The 22,527-nt window shown below is 43.2% G+C and overlaps 1 protein-coding gene across 5 annotated transcripts in view; it reads left to right on the plus strand.

Annotated features, from left to right (window-relative positions):
* Positions 1-323: 323 nt before the first annotated feature.
* Positions 324-22,527, plus strand: part of ADGRL3 (adhesion G protein-coupled receptor L3) — a 509,447-nt gene continuing 487,243 nt past the window's right edge. For all 5 annotated transcript variants that reach the window (XM_082759666.1, XM_082759667.1, XM_082759662.1 and 2 more), the window contains exon 1: positions 324-588. The gene's annotated coding sequence lies outside the window, so the exon portion shown is untranslated. The remainder of the gene's footprint in view (positions 589-22,527) is intronic.

Consider the following 22,527-nt stretch of genomic DNA (forward strand, 5'->3'; position numbering starts at 1 on the left):
CTCTCCGGCAGCGGCTGTGTGCTTCCCCAGCAGCAAGCAGCAGCAGCAAGCAGCAGCAGCAGCACAGGCAATGACTGTGCCGCATCCCAAGCGCCTGGCCGCGGGTGCCGGCTCCGGGGCCGTGTCGTTGCCCTGAAGTTGCCCACCTGGAGGAGGTAAAAGCCGGGCTGAGGTCCCAAAGGGGGTCGGCGACGACGGCGGAGAGGAGGCAGCGATCGCCTCCCCCATCCCCACACACCCTCCGTCCTCCGGGAGGGAGCCGGCGTCGCAGAAGAACGAGGCTGTAAAGGAGAGACTTTTTCTTCTTCGTTTTCATTTTTATTTTTTTTTTCCTTTTTATTTTTTTTTTTTACCATTTTGCCTTCCTCGGGCGACAGTCCTTGCTTCTCGTGTTCCCAGCCTCCTATCTTTGGGGGGGGGGATTCGGTACTGTGGCCAGGTCTGCTTCCTGCCTCCCCCCCCCTCCCCCCTGTTTTTTTTGTTTTTTTTTTTTTTTTAATGGATGGATTGTGGCAGCAGCAGCTCCCTGCTGCAGGTTGTTGAGGAGCCGATGGGGACTTGCATCTCAGGAGCCGGAGGTGACTAAAGGTAACTAACCACCCCTACGGATCGATGCTCAGCAGCCCTCGCCTGGCCGTGAATCACCCCCGAGCCCAGCCCTGCCAACCCGCCTGGCTGCGCTGGGCTGAAGGGTGCCGGCTGCCCTGGGCAGGAGCTTGGATCAAATGGTTTCATAATAAGGATAGTTTGCCTCCAGGAGAGGTGCCGGGGGGCTGCGTCCTCCAGGTAACGAGGGAAACATCTCTGGGGCTGCATGCTGGAGGGCACAGCGGGGACCGGGGTGTGCTGCTAGCTGCGAAACGCCTCTTGGTTCCTCTTGGATCCTCTTGGCTCCAGCCGGGTTTGGAAGGGCTGGCTGTGGACAGCGAGGGTGGCGGGTAGGCAGAAGAGCCCCGATGGGTTTTGTTCCTGCTCTCCCTTCCCTTTGGCTACGAAAGGCACCACCGCGTTGGACTGGTGCTGCCGTTATCCGGAGAAATTCCCGAGTTTTCCTGGCTGCTTGGTTGCTCACCCCTTCGTGGATGTGTGTTTCTGTTTAATGGGTGGCGGGCGCCTCGAGAAGCACCCGCTTTCCTGGATGGCAGGAGGCGGTGGGTGGACGGACGGGGGCCACAGGCAGGGATGTTGCTGAATTTGGGGTGCATCGGGGGCTGAATGTGCGTGGACGTGGGGTAGGGCAGAGGTCTGCATCCAGCCCAGCTTCCCTGGGTTACAGGTAGGCGCGAGCCTCTGTTTGCCTTACAGCCAGAGAGGGAAACGTAGGCTTCAGGTAGAGAGATGCCTTGCTAGAAATCTTAACATTAGTGCTTCTCACCTCCTGCCTGTAAGATTGTGTTTGCTGGCTGTAACAGAAGGGCTGGCATTCAGCAGAGACATTTTTTGAGTAAGCAGGATCAGTATGTATGGGTGGAGGATGAGAATTACATTCGCCGCCCCCCCCCCTTATTTGTTTGAGTTATTTGCTTGCTTAATTATTTATTTGCTTTTCCCTCGCAATCATCTTTTGACTGTTTAACTTGGAAATATGCTTGTAAGCCTGACGATTGCTCCCTGCCATGAGCCGGAGAGCAGTCCTTTCCTGTCGCCCAGTTTAAGGAGCCTCGCTCAAGCTGCTGCCTTCATGGCTCATGAAAATTGAGGTACAGTGCCCCAGAAATGTGTCCTGGGTACCTCAGCTTTTGAGGTCTGTGGCTGATCAGCAGGCTTGTGTCCAGAGTTGCCCATAGGAGCCGCACAGTTGTCATCGTCACCCACCCCCCCGCCATGCATTTACTTGTTTTTTTTTTCCCCCTTTTCCCTGTAGATAGGCAGATGTTTGTTTTTGCAGGAGGGATTGCAAGGTAGGAAAGGAGCCTCTCTTTCTCTCTCCTTTCCTGATGGGCATGTGATTCTTCTCTCTGCTGTAGTTAAAACGATTTTTATATGGCCAGAAGAAATGGCTTGTTGTGTCCTTGTCGCTGTAGTATTCGCAGCTTTAGCCAAAACAACGGAGGTCTGTTGTATTTACTTTCCTGTTTAGATTACTCATTGGGAGGTATTAGCATTTCCACTCTCCCAGTCCTGGTTCCAGGCAGCTAGCTGCTTCAGAGGAGGCTGAGATGCAGGAAAAAGGGTGAAAATGCCATTTATGCCTGGCTATAAGGCAGAAAGGTGGTCTGCTGGCATGCTAGTTGCAGCTTCTTTCTGTGTTGTGGCATGCATTATTCCAGGGTGCTAGATCAAGATTTTCAAAGCTGGGGAAAAAAAATAAATTAAAAAAGTTCACTGGAGTTAAAAATAAATGCATTTCTTTTTGTTTTGTGGAATGCCGTCTCCTAAAGATTGCAGCCAATACTGCTTGCTTGGTATTGAGTAGTAGCGTGTGCCTTGTGGAGCTCATTTATCATAATTTCCAGGGGTTTGCGATATGAACAGGCTTCTACTGTGTATTCATTAGGAAAAATCCTTCCACTGAGTTTTATGGGGTAAACCAGGTGTTGCAGGTTAAAGAGGCTGCTGTCAGAAAGCCTGCAGTCGTCACTTAAGAATACCAGACCAGGAAGAGAGCAAATCTGCGTGCCCGTGCTGACGGTGGGTGACAAAGTTCAGATTAGGGCTCCGCTGTGAAGCGGTATTTTTCTAGGGGTAAAACAACTGCTCTCAGGTTGCAGGGGGCGCGGTATTAGCAGAAGGGTTACAATCCCCTTGTTGTGGTGGAGGCTGCTCCGGATCGTTAGGAGTACTTCTCCTTTATTTAGTGTGGTTTGCTACACAGGGACTGTTGTGTTGGTACCTGCCAGCAGGAATAAAGCTGACACAGATCTCTTGCCTGTCTGTTTCCAAAGGGACTGAAGTTTTCATAAAGCTAGAATTGGCCCACGACTTCTGTGTGATTCTGTTACTCAATAAAATACCAATTCCCTTTTCTTCTGGGGGCTGTTAGGAGAGGATATGTTTAATTTTGCATTTAATTCCAGAGCAAGCTGAGTGATGGTGCATATCGATTACGCTCAAAATTTGGGTTACTTGGTTTCCTGGTGCCCTCTGGAAATCGTGGAGCGATTTCTTCACCCAGGAAACTTGTCCCCTAGGGCACTTGAGGCCACGTGTGGCAGGGGCTGGGTCTGTCCCCTGCCCTTTGTCTGCTGCAGCTGGCGCTCAGCGGCCGTGCGTCCCCCAGGTTGGGATGCCACCAGGGTGTGCAGCCAGGGGCGACGCAGCGGAGGTGCTCAGCTGATGCCTCCTGGCATTAATTGCAGAAGAGACTTTTGCTCCCTCAGCAGAAAATGAATCGCCCTGCCCACGAGTGTGGAAAAAAAAAAAAAAAAAAAAAAAAAGAAGCCAATGCCCTTTCCTGGTCGGGAGGGAAAAGCAAGCAGGTTTTTAGGTGAAGATGCATGGAGGCTGGCAGCTGACAAGCTGGGTGTCTGCACACTTCACAGTCCCAGGGCTGTGGTCCTTAAGGTATCTGCTCTGCCTGGTGAAACCACTGATTGTTTTCCCAGCGAAGCATGCAGCGGGAGATCTTAGCTGAAGATTTTTATACTTTTTTTTTTTTTTTTTTTTTTAATAAGGCTGTCTGCTCTTGCATTCTCCCGATCGCCTCTTCCTTTTTCAATTCATTAAATGATATGCGATATGAACCCATTTAGCTGCTGCTGTCTAATTAGATGCACTTTCTCAGTGTGCTCGCGGAAGGTTCAGAAGCATGGAAGCAAATTTGTTACCGTTACTCTTTGAAGCAAGAGTCATGGAAACAGAGGCTCTCTAGAAAAAACAGATAAAGGTGTAAAAGCAGATGGACTGCATTATTGGCCAGCACTGGAGAGCAAAATGCGTGACCTTTAGCCTCGGTCAGCACGTCAATTGGGGAGCACGGTGCTGCTCTGAGGGCTTTTCACATTCAGAGCATGAGTGTCTGCATCATCAATACGAGTAAATGAGATGCACACAGGAGAGTGCAGTCTTTGTAAATGGAGTAGTCCTGGGAGTCGCTGATTTATTATTGCAAATTTTGATACTAATAGTGTTGGGACTGGTGTAGATTGACTCGGAAACTGTTTCACGTGTGGCATGGTATAAAGGATGGGCTGAAGACCAATGAAAGAATTGAAATCCGAGGAGGAAGAATGGATCAGGGAAAAGCTAAAATATGGAGGATGGGCATAAGGCTTGTTATGCTTTTAAAAAGAAGAAAACTTATTCAATTATATTGCTTGTTGGTTGTAGAAACAGCTCAGTGCTCTGATTGGGGTGGTTTTGACAAAACTTCTTACTCCTTGGAGCATTCCTGCACATCACAAGAGAGTGTTGGGAAAACAACTCAAGAATTATTATTTTGTAGGAGGTGATGCTGCTGCTCTGTGAGCCGGGCAGCACAGCATTGACGTGTTGGTTGGGAGAATGCTGAGCCACCAGGACAGCCCTGCAAAGTAAACAAGTGTTTTCCTGCCATGAGGCTGCTTACCGGAGTGGGATATACGTGGTGAGCGTTGAAGAGCTCTGAAGAGGTTTTCCTGTAACTCATATGGACTACTCGTTCTTCCCTGCTGGCCCCTTTCTTTTTCGACAGATGCACTCCTGCTGGGATGTGAATACTAGAAATGTACCATGTTGCCAAATTTTGCATGTATATACACACTTCAGTCTCTGCTATTTCTATAGGCCATGCTTTCAGATGTCTGTATTACGGAGCTGGGAAACGTGTTGTTTATAGCAGTTCATTGCGCCCTGGGTTATTTGTAGGAATGTAACTGTCCCAGGCAAGGCATGCTGGCATCTGACTGCGTCATTTCCTAGGGTCGTGTCTACCTTCACAAGTCTTCGTCAGCATCCTCGCCAGCACTTTATCAGGCACTCCAGTCTCTGCTTGGGATGCATGTGAATATGTCCTCGTTTTTGTAGGTGCTGAGATCCTCCAACGTTCCCCGATCTTCTCATGTCTGCAGGCAGTGGAAGCTCCTCAAAGCAGACTGCCGAAGTAGAAGAGGAGGAGGAGTTTGCTTTTAAGCATCTACTTCTAATTCTTGGCTACTTTAATGACAAGGAAACCACCTCCTACTCAAATCTGTGATGTGATTATATCTGAGACGTTACCCATTGCCTGTTTTTAGCCTCCAAGTTTGCGGTGTAATGCTTTCTTTACATTTCTCACTAGATAATATCTGCAGTGCATGGTCTGAAATGCGTGTGTTTCCTTGGTTCCTGCCAGCCAGCCAAGCGTTCCTTTTTAAGATGACTTGTCTAAAGACACTTTGGTTTCCATCGTCATTTTCCCTAATGAGTAAGAGTCTGTGGGATTCAGTCACCTCGCTGCGTGCTGCCAAGCAGCAATTTCAACCAGTTTTGAACTTTGCAAGCGGTCTATACATAGTCGTTGCTCCCTGTGAGATGAATAGGTGCTCCTCTACTGAGTAATGCAGCAGGGCAGAGATTGTGATTTCTGCAGAAGGCACATATGGGATGGGAACTGCAAAGCTGAGACAGCAGACGGATTGGGAAATATGGGCCCAGTGTGCAGGCCCATTTTTCCTCAGTGGTCTTTTTGGAGAGCCTTCTGACTTTGTAAGTCGAGCACGTTTACCAGTCATTGCACCATACATCTGTAGCTATAGGAAGGAAGATAGCTTTTTCAGGCAATAAAATTCATCTGGAATTTGTTCTGTACCACTGTATTAATTATTAAGTAGTGGTCAAGATGGCATTTTTTCAATAGCTGTATTTATAATAACTATAATAAATAAATAACTATATTTATAATAACTATGTTTAAGTCTAGCAGAGAAAGAGGAACCAGAAGATATTTTAAAATTACTTTTTTTTTTTTTAACCTTTCATGTCTACTTCTTCAGGCCTGTAGCTGTCCAAGGGAGGTGTCACTATAGCTGTGATCGAGCTCCCACTGTAGTTGCTGGTTGATGGAGAGCTTCTTTAGGCTTCAGCCTGAGCCACTTCAGGTGCAGGAGAGGGAGAGGAGGCGTCTGTGATAAGCTCTGCATATGCTCAAGGAATACCATTGCAGAGCGCGGTGATGGAAATATGACCCATGCAAAATACTGCGTCATCTGTAGTTAATGCACTGGAACAGAAGGGCATCCTGTCTGAACCTGCAGGCAACAGCTCGTATTGTATGCTAGTGAAACCTACCCTAATTTATCTAATCTGAAGGTCTTGGCTGGTTAGCAAGTAGTTCTGTGGTTGTTCTTTTGTTTGTTTTAGTTTTCTAATGTGAATTATGAGTCGTGAAGATGGGGTAATGATTTTTTTCCCTTGCTGGAGTCAAGAAGAGCTGATGCTCAGCCTAGATGGGGCATCGTGCCCCCACTTCAGCATCACATTGCTAGTAACTATATTGGAATAGCCTTGCCAGAGGTGGTATTTCCAACTGAACAAAGCTGCGTGAACAGGTGGAAAGTAGAAGAATGTGCAGGCTTCTAAAATCTGCTTATGAAAACAGATACAATTAAGACATTTTTGTTTCAGACCTGACATCTTTTGGTTTCAAGGGGCGTGAAATAGATAGCATTCAGAAGGAATCAGAGAAAATTCAATGACTAGAAATTTGTTTCTATTACAGAGTATCCATTAATGTATGGCCCCACACTACCACGTTTTATTTATTTATTTTTTTTTCTTTTAATAAGCATTTCAGTCAACACTTGAGTTGCATAGGAAGCATTTCAATGGTTATAAACCTAATGCTTCAATTCATTGCAGTGGATACCTCACAGGGAACAACTTTGAGATACTTTGTACTATATTTTGAATAGATGGGATCATAGCTGTCCTCCTATTAATTGGAATAGCTTACTGATTTGATTGCAGTTGCATTGATTTACACCAGGAAAGAATCCAAGTAACTGATTTTAAGCTTTCTCAGTGGAATTATGTGTTTCTTAAACTTGTGATGAAACATCAACATGAACATTTTCTTACAACAGTGCAAAGGTAAAATGAAGTGAATATGAGTGTGTGTGCTTTTCCTGAAGTGGTGTGCTTAAAACGTGATCAATGCATTGCCATACTATGGAGTCCTGTGCAAAGGTGCCAGTGGTTACTGGTGCTGCTCTGAACAGAGTTCTAGTCTAAACCTGATGCCTTCAGACTACACTTTGGAGATGCTCTAACTGGTAGAAACCAGCAACAAGTTGTTTACTTGTAATACTCATCAGTATAAGAAGTCCCTTCTCTATTAACACTTAACCTTTCCCACTCCATGGGAACCAAAGATCTAGTTGCAGACATGAGGACCTTGAATGAATGGACGCTGTTTAAAATTAGAGGGCTAGAAAATGTTGTCATCTTTCGGGGAGCAGACACAGAGCTCTGGTTTTTGGGTCTTTTGGACAGATAGAGGGCTGCACCTATACTCCAAACATGTATGCTGGTACGTGCGTGTTTGTGTGCTTTGTTTGTGAATGACGCTGTTGATTCATAGAGGTCCTTTTAAAATTCTATTGTTGGAAAATTCTCTATCCCTCTTGATTTTTCTGACTCTTTTTTCAAGTTCTAGAGATGTAGATGCAGTGATGGACAACAACACCAAAACACTTTTTTACGGTTTCAGTTTTGACAGAGTTTTTAGGTTAGTGGTCAGATGCCAAAGTAAAACAAACTTGGCAGAAAAATAAAACAAATTTTGCAGAGACAGCCTATTTTCCAATGAGTTACTTGCATACCTATAGGCAACCTGGATAAAGGTGGAAGGAAAAGGAAGATGCTGCAGGAGTGCATTTAGGAGATATCACTTGCATCAGTAAGCTTCAACTTTGCTTACAGCATCGTTACACGGCGAGGTGAGACCGTGACTGTCCAATGCTGAAGATGTTTTAATCCCTAACCACGCTAGGAAGGGCCAGGACAAGCTGACTTCGAGCCTGCAAATCTCAACAGCCACACAAACATTTCCTGGCAAAAAGTGGCTTCAAGATTGTGAATAAAATCTGCAGCTGAAGTGCTGAGGACGGTCCGTAGGTTTCGCAGGCTCTGCGCCTGCTCCTGGTGGTGGGTGAGCGCTCAAAGAGCCTGGCACAATGAGCTGCGGGCTGTTGACTTTTTTAATGTACCCGGCTGGTTGTGTTCGAGTACACCGGGAGAAAAGGGAAACCTTAAGCAGAAGCGACACCCCCGTTCTGTTTGATCGGCTTGTGTTGCTGTTTACAAGCCCTGCAGAGGCAGCGCGCGTTGCTATTCAGCACGGTGTCAGGAGCAGAGCCTTAGCCTAAGCCTGTGAGAATAGGGGAGGGACCCAAGCCCAGTTTTTGATGTTCTGCATGGGTGGGTACCCTGAATACTAAAATGCATTTCAGTGACAGCTGACCCTGTAAGGAGATTTTCAATAGCTCTGTGTTTTTTTTTCTTTTTACTCTTTTTTTTTTTTTTTTCCCTTCCTTCCCTCAAAGCCATTCCAAGGACTGCTGGGGAAAAGCAAAAAAAAAACAAAAAAAAAAAACAAAAAAAAAACACCCATCGAAGCAGTCTTTTGAATAGGTTTCAGTGTTGGATAGAGTTGAGAAGGGCTTCAGAGATCATGTTAACTCCTCTTACTCCTTTTCTTTTACACTGCTTTAACATCTGTGTGTGTTACTGTCACATCATCATTTGGAAATTCCTGTCACTCCTTTCAAAGGAGAGAGTTGTGTGTATGCTTTTTTCCTTTTATTAAGAGGTATACTGAAGGTTTTGTATCGAGAAATATCAGCCACGTAATGCAAATCCTAATTTGCGACTTCTGTCTGTGTGTTCTTTTGGGTAATTCTCCCCCCACACCAGTAACAAAAGGCTTTTGGGTTCTGCCCTGAATGACTCTTTATGTTAAGGCGAGGTGCACAAGACTGGTCTGTAATTATGTAATAGATGGTTTATCCAGACCCCAGCCATTTTTACCTCCAGCACACCAGACTAAAGCTAAACTGGATGCCGTGCCTCTGCTTGACTTTGTTTGGAGCCGTGTGTGATCTGAACTGTTATTCCTCCAGATTTAGGATGTTGCAATCACGGCCTTTAATCATTTGGAAACGCGGTGTATATATTCCACTTCCTTCCGAGGGAAATTACGATGTGACTACTGCACTTTAAACTCCCGCAGCACGGCCTTCTTCAAGGAAAATGTCATTTTGGATTATCTTTAATGGATGCAGGTGTGTGGAGTGGTTGTGTGTGTCTTTTTCTCTTGTTTTTAAGGACAATAACATTATGGGCTGCTGTAGTTGGTGTGATTCGGAAGTGATGCGTGTCCCTGTGTAAAGCTTACCCCGATAGGTATTTGAAATACGGTGATTAAGCTGCACAGAGTGATAATTTGTGACCTTTTGACGAGCAATCCACAGTTACAATTGTAATGTACTTTATAGATCTCTTTAAGTAGGTCACCAATTTGCAATGAGTCTTCCTAAAGCCTGTCTAATGCATTTCGATTGTGGGAGCAGGGAGCGCTTCTCCCTAACCTTGCTGATTTTGGAAGGAAGGCTAAAATGTAACAAGATAATTGCATCTGTGCAAATATCCTTGATTTCACAAGAAATAAGGGTCCGGAGAGTGCTTGACACCGTGAGCAGCTCCGTTCTTGTAACAGGGCTGAGATGTTCGCTAACTTATCAGCACCAACAGAAAGATGTTGTTTGTGCCAGGCTAAGCTAAGGATTTGCAACTTTCCCATTCAGGGGGAAAAATCTGGATCTCTGCTGTGTTCAGCATGGTGTCTGTGAAAGAGGTGTTTATTGGGGCGTTTCAAGCTGGGAAAAAGGCTTGGTGGGGGGAATGTCTCTAGAAGCTGCCTCCCGTTTTGTCTCCTCTGGCTCTGGGAGCAGCAGATGGGGGGGTTGTCATCTCCAGCATCTTCACGCTCGATCACTTTCCGTGAGCGAAGGGCAGACCAGCATAACCCATGGGCCTGGCTGCAGGGGTGAGGATACAAGCCTTTGTCTGACCCTTTTCAAGCAGTGGGCTTGATCACAGCTAGGGTCCGGGGTTCTTCCCAAATTTATGTAATTTCAAGCCTGTTCCATCAGTAGTCATTGTGGTACAGCTGTCAACTTAATAAATGAAATAATGGAAAGATGTAGTGGATGAATTAGTGATGAATGTTATGGGAGTCTGATCTGTAGTAATATTGATGTATTTTGTAAATGTAGTAAAGTAACACTGCTTCATGAACTGGTCCTTCCTCTTACTGCTGCGATAAAATGAATGGGAAAGTGTATGTTGACCTCGGGGTGCCAGGTCCACTCCTGATTCATAACTAAAATAAGTCTGTGCAGCGCTGCAACAGGAGCTGTAGCCAAACACAGAGCAGATAATCATGTTTTTTTCTTCAGTAAATCAGTTTTTCTTTTATACCGTAGACTTTTATGTGGGTGGTTCCTCACTGACCGCAAAAGATGTGTTTTTTGTTGCCTTTCTTGTGCATTCTCTATTGAATTAGCAGAGTTATGCAGTTTTGTCTGTCACACTTGGGTGGGATACTGCAGTGATTTAATTTAAAATGAAAGAGAGATGTCTTCATTTTAGGGAAAACCACGGTTAAGTGGTGAGAGTAAGCAGGTCTAGCCTTTACCAGAAACCCTAATTAGAAGAAATCCCATGTACGGTTGACCTTGACTATTGAGACAACCCTCAAAGAAGAAAGAGCACTAAAAATTAGTATGCTGCCAGTGCTGCACTTTTATTATTTGACATTATTAAGCAAACTTGGTGTGTATTTCTTTTTTGAAGCGTTTGATTAAATGTGTGATCTTATCTTGGTGAAATGGCCCGCTGGGCTGCAGACAGTGGTGTTCAGAAATGAAATTTGTTTAGAGCCTCTGAACAGACATTTATTCAATGAGACCTTTCTTGAATAATAGGTGACAGAGAGATAGCTGTGCAACGTGTTTTTGGGTTGGGGCTTTTTTTTTTTTTTTTTTTTTTTTTAATGTGTAGGGAGTTGCAATGTAATAGCAGGCAGAAGATAACACAAGTGCACAGGAATGAGAATCAGATGCATATGTAGAGAAATTATCCTGTTGTACCTTGCAGCAGAGATTTGGGACCTTGTATTTGATGTAGTTTCGGGCAAAATCAAGCCCTGATTCTGCTAAGAGTTGCATTTGGGCCGAGGTTTGCACGTTTTGGGGCATCCACGTTGGTGTATTGCTTAGCATATCAGGTGATGCACATGCATCTCTAACTCTGTATCAATAATATTATCCTCTAACCAGAGTTGTGAAGATGCTTAGATTTTGTGGAAGTAAAAAAAAAAAAAAAAAAAAGGAAATATCAAAACCAAAAATATAAAATAAAATCTCTAAACAAAAAAAAGCAAAGAGTTTGGTAGTTGACCCTTGGGGTCAGCATTATCAGAGATGTGATTTTATACATCTGTTATTTTTTTCCAGTCAACTTCATGATAGCTTCCCATCCAGCTCACAGAGATAAGATTTTGTTGAGCATGTGGACTGCACAGGATTGTCAGCTATCAACGTGTGATTACATGCTTCCCTTTACCCAAAGTGAAGCTGAGAAGGAACACGGATACCTGAAAATATATATATATTATTTTAATTTTTCCCCCAGTAGCAGAATTAAAGGGATATGCTCTGAGGATGAGAGATGAATGAATTTTCTGAGAAGCTTAGTCTTTCCCTGCAAAAGGCCCTTTTTTTAGATAGAAAGTTTGCTTTTGAATGAAAGGAGTCCCGGAGTGCCTCTGCTGTAAAACTGCGTTTTGATCAATCTCCATCTGCCCCAGTGCTCCCCTGCATTGTACAGCAGCTGTCTTTACATCAGGTTAGATGGTGATTAAGCAATTTCTCCTTCCAGAGGTAAGACCAAAGCCTTCCGTTACATGAGTCGGGAGAAGATGTGAGCTCGATGCCTTAATGATATGCTGAGGCGCGAGGTTTGGATTCCTAGCATTTGATGCTCCAGCTGCTCATCTTCCCTGCTCTTTGGGTAGTGTGGTTATTTTTCTTAAAGGCTGCACGGCTCTCAGGACTTCTGGATACTTTTAATTACAGAGCCATTCTTCTTTCCTGTCACGCAGCTAATCCCAGGAGATGCCAAGTATCGACTCCTGAGACCGGTTGTGAAGTAGGGGAATTCATGCATCTGGAAATCCTGCCTATTTTGCTACAACGCTTGGCTCAGCTTGGGAGGTGATTTCTGTTTGCAAGGTGCCTGGCTTTGCAAGGTGGTTTCTGTATGTTGTATACTGAGGAATACAGCCTGTGAGCATTACGTGTTATGGGCACTGTTTCTTTGGCTTATTTTAAAGAGTTATTTCATAGATCTGAAGCTGGACACAAGTCTTCTCTGTAGCAGAGGCAGCAAGCCCAGAGCCATGGATCAAAGGACACCATTTATGTAATACACCACATATTTAATACACATCAGTGTATATATATATATTGTGTATATATATATTTTTAAATCATTCTTTCTGCAGGTGAAGCTTGCACATTAAAGGACAGCCTGCTAGCAAAAGTAATGGTCCCATTATGCTCTGTTTGAGTTTGAAGTCAGTCAGGAAAATTAAGATGGAAAATTGACCAGGCTCAAGTCTATTTGCCATCTGCTCTTCTATAGAAGTAACTCGGTCTAAGTAACTTCATATGGAGTGGTCAACAAGAAGGGAAGTTTCAAAGCTAAGTTTGTGGCAATGAGTTTATGAACTGGGAATGGTAATTGGGTGTATTTTTTTTATTTATTTCTTTTATCTTTATGTAAATGCTGCGGAGCACTTCACCTAATTTTGAACTCTTAATGGGACTATAAAACGAGAAGAAAAATCCATCATGAATTTTTAGATGTAGCATTTTTTTTTTTACTAGTGTTGCTTCTAAAGATAAGCCATGTTTTTAATTAAAAATAATAATAATTACATCATCTGCTGGGGGTGCTGTATATGTTCATGCTTTGGATGCTCTGCTGATGCTTCCATTGCTGGGAAATGTGGTGATCCTTGGCAAGCGAGCATGGGAGCTGTGCTTCTCCTTGTTACAAGAGACACTTTTATGGTCCTGTTGCCTGACCAGAAAGGCAGAACTTGAGGACTTTGTGTGAACTTTAGGGCTCTGGTTCCTGCTGAAGGCCCCACATTTACCAACAACGTTTTTCCTCTTGGTGGTGAAAACCGAGGGGAAACTGACCCTGCTGGGTGTTGAACAAAACACGTGAAAAGTGGATAGTGCCTGTGCTGGAGGCAGCACAAGGCGTCTTGCTGCAGTGTATCCTAATTATTCCACTTCGTAGTGCTGCTTGCTTTCTGTTACCGTTGTTCTTTTTTCTTGTTACAATGATGGTTTTCTCCAGTGTAAATTAATCACCTCTCATCATTTAGCAGCTACGTCTTCTGCTGGATTTGGGGTTGTGGCTGTGGTTGATGGGAGAGCTCGTCTAACCTCTCTTGAACTCACTGTTTCTCTGCCACGTGTAGAGTGTTATGGCTTAAACCATGCAAGTCTCACATGGCTAATTTTTGGCATGTTTGGGAGCAAGAGACTAATCACAGCCGTGCAGTTACTGTTGTGTGTGTTTGCAGTAATAAGGTTCAAAGGTGGCTGTGTAATTATGTTAAGTTTCTAGCCTTCTTGCTAATTTTCTGCTGATTGAGGGGGGAAATGAAGATCCCTTCGTGCCCTGACAAGTGTCTTCCCTTTCAGCAAGGCAGGTGCTGCTGTCTAGCCACCCCGGGCTTTTCCCAGTCATATGCCTGCTCTATTTTCTGAGAGTTTCTGCACTTTTAGACTCATCACATCGGATATCTAGGGTATTTAAAAATAAGTGTATCAGTTTATCCTATTGTAGCATAGACTGATTATTTAAATTAAAGAAGAGGACATCTCTCATCGATAGGGCAAGATAAAATACGAGTTGGTAGGAGCACCATTTTGTTTAATGCAGGTCTGTGGCTTTGGTGCTGAGATTTCAACAGCTGGCAAGATGCTTAATCATCTGGGAAGACCTGCTAGGAGCCACAAATTAATCACGTTCTGATATCTTGATGTTCCCTCGCAATGTTTGCATTGTAGCATTCAGCTATAGGTGCTGATTTGGCTTCACAGCAAAAAAAAAAAAGCCAGCAGCATGTGCTGATGGAGGAAGATGGGCAGATAGCCTTGCTGTTAACGCTCTTTTGTGGCTGCAGTGAGCTGGGAGGGATTTTTTTTTTCTTTTGTCTTTTTTCACCATCACCAACTTGCCTATTGGTTCCTATCTTATTTACATTTTAGGATATCAGGCCAATGGAAAATGTATTCCCTCGATTTTCTTGTCTCTATGTTCCTCTCGTTGGATGAACGTATAATGAAGAGTCAATTTTCTCTTTTGAATTGAAAAAAAGCTGGCATTCCCTTATGATTCTGGCTTTGGCCAATTCTCTGAACTCTTCGGAGTGATAGGAAAATGTCCCTTAGTTTGTTTGGGTGGAGGCCAGCAGAGGTTTTCTTGTGTGGGCTTGCTTTGTTTTCCTCAAAAATTCCTCCGTTTCCTCGTGTGTTGATTCAGGCCAGTTGCTGCTGATAAAGTTGTTGGATACAGCATTTGCAGCTAATTAAAAATAGTCCCTTAGTGAGAGCCGAATGTTGTGAACTTGAATTTTCCTGCGCTTCAGCTTGGATGAAAGTTTTACTGGTTAAGCAAGAGTGAATTTGCTTCAAGATGCTTGCAAAGACCTGCTTCCTTCAATTTGGGAAGGGATAAAGATGCATTTGAAAAGTAGTCTAGTGGTGACTCATAATATTGCTAAAATATGTGGGAAATTGAAATTTCTTTAGAAGTGCTGCATCTTGTCACTTTTGTGGCTTTCAGAAGTATGTTTGTATTTGCTGTAAGTAGATGTTGCACAGTACGGAGAGAGGCACATGCTCTCTGAGGACAGGGAGGCAAGGGAAGATCTCTGCACTGGGACTCCTGAATGCACCAGGAGGTATTTCTCTCAAATATACGCTTTAGGTACTGCATTTGGTGCAGGAATTCCTGAGCCGTAACACTGTCTGCATAATCTTAATAAGAACAGGAGAGCAGGTAATCAGAATTTCCTTCTACCCATCTTTGCCACAGGGGTAAGGATTGCAAAACTATTGCATGAGTATTCATCCGAATGTGCTTTGGCTGCGTTCAGGTTATGTTTTTGCTTGCTTTCAGTGAATACCTGAAGAATTATTTTGTCCTGCGTTGAATGGTCTGCGGCATCTGGATCTCAAAACCTCACCTCGTGTGTGGTTTCTGCTGAGGGCACTTGGCTGCTTGTGTGAAAGGAGCAAGGAAGGAGCTGGAATCACTCAGGCTGGGGGCTAGGAAGCGGGGGGGAACCGTGCGAGAAGGTTTGCAGTCAAGTTATTGTGCTGGTAGAAGGAGCGCAGTGGAAAAAGCTGAGTGGTTCTGAATTTGAGATCTTGATCTCTGGCCAAGGCACTGTGAAGTGAAGGTGAAGCTCCTGCTATGTTGCTCCCAGGTTGTTAGTTACATGTGATTAACAGGGCCATCACCTGCCGGTGCCAGCAGCAGGTATTGAGTTCAGGTGCGCTATCTGGGGATCTGCCGTTCCCACCAGACCGTGTCTACAAGGAGAGGTCACAGGGAGAGTGTGCCTGTGCCTCCCTGCTGATGTCTCATCTGGGACAGGTCCCTGCTAGCACTCATCGTGATGTCTCTGGGATGTCCTTACCGAGGGGTAAGAAGTTTCAAGTTCAGCTGAAAGGTATGTCCAATGACTTCACCAAAATTGCAATGTGCCAAATCCTGTGAATTTCAGAGATGCCTTAGCAGTTCTTGCTGATCCGGAATTAACACCTGTTACAAGCTAGATATGAAAGGAGCAAAGGAAAAAAGATGCAAAATTTAAAAAATAAATAAATAAATATTATTTTGTGTAGAAACAGTGGTTGATACTTGGATGCTGCTACTTTGTATTTTTATATTGACAACTGCTTTGGTTTCTTTTGCATCTCACCTTGACTCCAAATTGCTTGAGCTTCTGCTGGCTGCTTTTTGACAAGTACGGCATTCTTGAAAGTTTGTTTTCTCTTCTCCCAGAAATTATTGAATAAAATTACATGATCCTATGGAGTGTCTAGAAAAGCTTCAGAGTCTAGCTGCCCTTTTGGTACGAGGGCAGTCGCGGAGCCGTGCAGAGCGAGAGGCTGCCCTAGCTGGAGACTCATCAGGACTCTACGCTTGCCCTCGTTATATTTCATTAAATTTCTCCCCAGCCTGTCTAGGTCCCATCTAGATCCACCATCTCATGGTTGCTGCAACCAAGGCTGCCTTAAGCTTTCACTGCTTCAACCAGCCCCTCCTTGTTAGTGATCAGCTGGTTTTTGCTGTAAGTTGCTGGTGTGTAAGCCTGGGATGGTTCACGGAGTCATTGGAGAGGTTTTATTGCAGTGCTCAAGTGTGGTGCATGGGAAGCAGGCGTTGTTCTGGCTTGGTTGTTTAGCTAACTGACATTTTCATAATTCTGTTCTTTTATTCTTTACCCAGTTGCTGCTGTGGGATTGGTGCTTTGGTTTCTTGCCTTCTCATGCAGACATTTAAAATAGGTCAGAGGAATTGCACCCCAAAATGCTTATTTCTCTCAACTAAGTGTAAAGGAAGCTTAAGGTGAAAACCTCAGAGACATTTACGTTGTGGATACCTTCAATTAGAGGAGATGAATCCCAGGAAGTTGCTCTCTTTGGTGTGCAGGACATTTCCAACTTAAATTTGGATCTGTGTGGTAGGCTGGTACACAGCACAGTAGCGCCGATCCAGCAGAATCACTGGGAGTGCACGTGGAGGAGCTGACATGGCCCCAGGTCTTCGTGTAGCTCCCACCCAGGAGAAGATCTCAAGAATCATTGGCGTTAAGGCATGTACCTTAAATATCCCCAAAATAAATGCAAGGGTGGTGGAATGTGAGTGATCCCTCCTGTTTGTTGTAGTGGGATATCGAGGTTTTGTGCTCCACATTGAGAGTGGGATTCCCACTGCTTGCTTTTGTACCTCTGCTTCTTTCCATGAGCCTGGTCACTTCCACCTTTCACCTCCCATTTTCTTTCAAACACTGACACGTCTGCAAACATGTTAAAAAGGCGGATGCTAGGGGACATGTCTGCCTCGACTGGTGAGGGAAGGCATCCCAGGGCAGGTGTCTGGGATGGTGAGCCTGTTGGTGGCAGAGGAGCTTCCCAGGTGGCAGCCCGGAGTTCCTCGTGCCCCTGGACAAATGAAGAATTGAGCTAGTGAAACCATGTCCCCTGAATATGGAAAGCACAGATCCTACTACTGTTTCTTCATAACGCTTGGAAAAAAAATATATGTTTTTTGCTCTCCTTCCTTGAGTCACTGAGAGCTGCGGTCTGGACAGATGTTTCAGCGCAGGTTTTGGCTGCTTCCCCCCCGCCCCCAAAGCAAACCCTTCCTTTTGCCATCTGTTTCTGCGGCTGTATGGGGAACCAGCCTGGGAAATGCATCTCTAATTTTAAAACCTACGTTTGGTTTGTAGCTCTTGATGGGCTGTTTTCAACTGGGATTGGTTTCCTGGCTGGTTTACAGCTGATTTTGAGTAGCTGTGTGGTACTAGCACGTGTTACAGGACAGCACAGGGGTCAGATCTGCTCAAAATAGCATCACTTTATGGGTGGAAATGTTCATTGAACTACAACATTTGTGGTAGGTACCTCATTGTTTTTTTTCTCCTCTTTTTTCCTTTTTATATTTTAACGTATAGATAAGTGTGTATATGTGTATATTATTATACACACTGTATAAATATACTATAACTTGGTATGCAAGATATGTTCTGTTTTTCTCTTCCTTCCAACCATTTCTGATACGCTCAAGGAAAATAGGACAGAATTTAACCTCAGCTTCATACAATCTCATTTTACAACTTGCACAGAACTTTTGAGAGACACGAGAGCAAAGTGCACTCCTTGCATCTTAAAAGCGGTGCTATAAATGGATAGCACATGCCCAGTTCCATCAATATTGCAGATACGTCGTGTTAAATTCATTCACCCCGTTCCTAATTATTTGGTAGTGATTTCTTCTCTGCGCTGCTGGCTCTAATTTTTTTAGGCAGATGCCTGACTCCCTGAACAGCCTTTCCTTTTGAGTTGGATGGAGATCCAGATTCCTAGGGCTGCACTCAAGCAGCAGTACTCTGGTGGCTGTGGCAGAATCCGTGCAAGCTGATCTAGAGCCTCCCTTCGTTTGGCCTGTGCAAACGTGCTAGAAGAGTATTTGCTGGGATGCCATCACTTGTGTCCTCCGTGGTAGCTGCTGTGTTCAATTATGATGAAGCAATCTCTGCATTCTTAATTGCGGTGTACAAGGTAGATAAACTCATATGCCAAGTACTGCAATAGAAAAAGTGCATTTTAGAATATCAGCTAATGATGGAAAAAAAATAAAACTTCTGTTGTTCCAAGTAAGTTTTAAACAAACAATGAAAACAAAGCAGACGTTGCTGAGTATTTACTTCAGCGTGGTTTAAAAATTCAGTTTGTGCTTTACAGTCATAATACTCAGATCAAATTAAAAAAGTGAATATAAGCCTCATGGGCTTGGATCCAGTGGATTACTTGATATGACTCATTGCCTTAAAAAAAAAAAAAAAAAATCACTTGAAAATTTTAACTGCCTTGGCTGAAAATAACCAGTTCTGATTCAGGTAATTTTGGAGTATTCCCTTCTGGGCTACTTGGTAGCCCTTGGAGTTGGTAGTTTTGTTTCAGAAGTGACGGGCTATGAAGTATATTCATGCCTTCCATGATCTTGTGAAACAGTGTGTGCACTTCCTTACAATGAACTCTCTCAGATTTAGGGCATTTCTAGGATTTGTTTAGGCGTGTTTGCAATGTAGCCTTGCTGATTTAGTCCAAGTATTGGGATTTTATCTGTGCACCAAACTCTTTTGCTTACTTTCAGCTCAGCATTACCCCATAACTGTGGCTGTGTAATACGCTTTCGCACAGATCTATTCCTAAAAAAGTCTTTGGATCACAAGGACCGGCTCATTCTGTTTGAATAAAATTAATTTGCATAAAAACAGTGTAAGCACCACAAAGGCTTTGAATTAAGAACTCATAAGTTTGAGTTCAAAATCTGCCTGTTTCTCTCCAGGGCAGTACTTACAAACAGAGCCAGGGGCCAAGGGAATTAAATATGGTATTTCAGTGATATCTTAGTTGAATCTTATTTTTTATTAATTTTCCTAATATTTGCAAAGTTGAAACCTGAACAAATCCTCTTCTTATTAGACAAAACTTAGATTTCTGGTTAGAGTTTATGGTACACTAGGGACACCAGTCAATACAGCTTTAGCATCTGCCTCTGTAAGAAAGATTTGATTGAGCCTGAATGGCATTGAGGCATTGCATTAAGACCAGCCTTTCCTACCGCAGAACACAGTTGAATAGCAAAGTCCAAGCATTTACTACTTTCAGCATATCATCCCGTATTTTTGCAAATTTGCTACTCTCTTGTTGTGAGAATCTTAAATATTATTTTAATGCAGGCTTGTGTTCCTTCTGGTTTTACAGCAGCTGTTAACGCAAACTGTTTGCAGAGCTGCACTGACTTCTGTAGTGTTGATTTTTATTTCGTAAGATTTTTTTCTTTTTCTTTTTCTTTTTTTTTTTTTTATTTTAAGAGAGAGTATGTAAATTTGGAGCTCCGTTAGAAAAATTGGGGCATGGGGACTGGTTGGCAGACGTGAAAGGACAGTCGCAGCAAACAACAAGCTTGTTTACAGACCTCGAAACAATGAGAAGTTAGAGGATGCACTTCAATAATAGTCTTAGCAGCCATCAGTCCAATTTCTATAGGTTGGCTTTAGCTTTAGCACTAGTATGGGGCTGCTCTTCAGGATTTATTCCCCTTCCCTCCCTCCTTTTTTTTTTTTTTGTCATGTTGCATGAAAGCAGGCAGCGTTAACTCTAATAACAGTCAACAGGCAGTGTTAACTCCCAATATGCATGCACGAGACCTAGTGGAAATTTCCCAAGATATCAGTAAATTACTGTACACTAACCTGAAACTGCAGCAGTTAATTAACGGGGAAAGAAGCTCTAGCTACGTGTGAAACAATGCAAAAACACAGAACGATCTTAGGCAGTAGTCTGAATACAAAATGGGCTTGCTTACCCTCCTTGTCTTTGCAAGAATGAGCTGGACTCTGGGGTCTAAGGCACGGATCAGAGGCAGATTGTTGGCTTTCAGATTTCTTGCTAATTTACATTTCCAGGCTATTTGATGCTTTTAATAAGGTGTCAAATGTCAGGACTTTGTTAAACCATATGAAAGCGATCTCAGGCAGGAGAAGGCTTAATGGCACAAGCCCTTGTCTGTTCCTCTTCCCATCTTGAAGATGTTTCCTAACACCCCTCCTCAAAGGAGTGACCCTGCAGGTATTTGCCTTTCAGGGCTTAGGTTGAAACCTAACACCTTGAAGAGAATTCAGGTTTAGATCATATTCCTGGTCTGCAGAGAATTGTCAGTGGTCTCTTAGTAAGGTTACATGTTGATAGCTTTTTTTTATCAGGTGCCTTTTGTGTTTATTTTAGCTGAAAATCTGGATATGTGCAGTTTCTAACATTTATATTGTTAGATTAACTTGACTTTTTTTAATAATTTTTAATAGTATTTGGCCTCTATAGCTTACATAGCCTTGTGTACAATAGCACTGGTTTGTTTAACACTGTTCAGGAATGGTGTCTGTGTTTGTTCTTTTGTTGCAGTGATTTATTTTTCATATTTTCATTCTTCTGTTAAAAAAAAGAATCTTAAAAGAGTATGGTAATTGCGAGTTATTAACCTTCATTTGCTATTATTTGTGTTGAAAGCTGGCATCACAAATGCTGTGAGCATTAAGAAATGTTTTAATTGGGTCATTAGATCCTGTGTGATTTGGTGATTGCCCAGAGAGAAATGATAACAGGAAGAGGTGTAAATGGGCAGAGACTTAATTCAAAAAAGCATTTATGCAGATGTGCTACTAGGGCTTAAATCCTCCTTTGCAGTTGAGCACAGGCTTTGCTAGGTTTGAGCCCAAAATGGATTTCCTCCTTGAACAAGGAGGGCTCAGCACCTTGGCAGATGGAGGTGGTGCAGTGGAACTGGTGAACTTGGTGAACTGGGCTCCCCGGACACCATTTCAGATTTAGCTGGAAGTGGTGCTGCGTGTTGGGAATTGGCCTTGGTATTCATCCTTTGCTGTATTTCTGCTCTGGGAATGTCGTTCATCTGTTGGGGGAGGAGAGGGGGGCTGGAAGGTAAATCCTGCATGGAAAATGACATCATGTTTCTCATTGCACTGAGTTTCAATGGATGCTTTCACTGTAGTAACTTAAGTGTATATTTTAATCAATATAATAGAGCAATTCTCTCTGGGGGGAAAGCTTCATAAAGGGCCCTTTGGCTGCCTTGATTTTCCTGTCTTGTCAGCAAATGGTTTATAGCAGGAAGCAACGGGTTAGGTTTCAGAAGTCCAAAGTCTTGATGTTTGATTGGAGAGGATGTTTCTATGTTCTGCTCCACTAGAAAGGGAAAAAGCTTCAACATACTACTTTTAAAGAGAATTTTAATAACTGCAAAATGTCATATCCTCTGCAATTGGATTGTAACTTTTTTTTTTACAGCACAATCAATAAGATAAATACTTTATCACATATCATTCCTTTTTCCCACCTTTAAAAGTCTTTTACAAAGGAAGAGGCTGATTTAATAGTTGCAGAGGTTGCATTACCCTGTGTCATGCCTTGGTGGCTTTTGAACCTGCTGCTAAATTTCATTACTGGTGGCCAGAGGAGAAGAGGTCTCAAATCCATTTCTCCAAATTCTGTAAAAGCTTTTGCCCGGGCAGAGTCCCATCAACATCTTTTTATGGCGAGGGCCTCACCATGAGATCGGTCCTTTGTAATGCTTCAAAGAATCCACATCTTCCCTTGCAAATCCCTCATAAATCAGGTTTCTCGTTTCATGCCTGGTGGAGTGACTTGTTCTTGGAGGGTATGATATTACTGATAATGTTACAAATGTGACTTTTCATAACCTCTTTTTTTTTTTTTTTTTTTTACGACCTAAGACTAGCAAGACCTGATTCTCAATGATGTATTGAGACAGTGCTTCCAGCGCCTTCAATGGGACTGCATTCTATTTATACCATCTGAAATCTGTCTTTAATTGATGGATTTTTGTACCTTTTTAAGTGAACATAAATTATATGAATGCTTTACAGTCCAAAGTAATAAAAAATTTGAATTGTCACCATTTCTTTCTAATTGTATCATAAGACAGATTCCTGAGTAAAGTATGCACATAAACTTTTAGCCTGCTGAAATATGCATATATAATTTAATTTGCATACATTAAATTCTTAGTTTCATTAATGATTTAAGATTCTTTTGCAGTTGGAAGGCTCTGTCACACTTCTTTCTTGATTGAATCGCCCATTCTATTTAAATAAGACTTTGTAATATTGCTTGTGTGTTACAGAATGATAACTGGTGACTTTGGACCTTTTAT

This window comes from Aythya marila (genome assembly GCF_965140915.1).
Source record: "Aythya marila genome assembly, chromosome: 4".
NCBI classification, from domain to species: Eukaryota; Metazoa; Chordata; class Aves; order Anseriformes; family Anatidae; genus Aythya; species Aythya marila.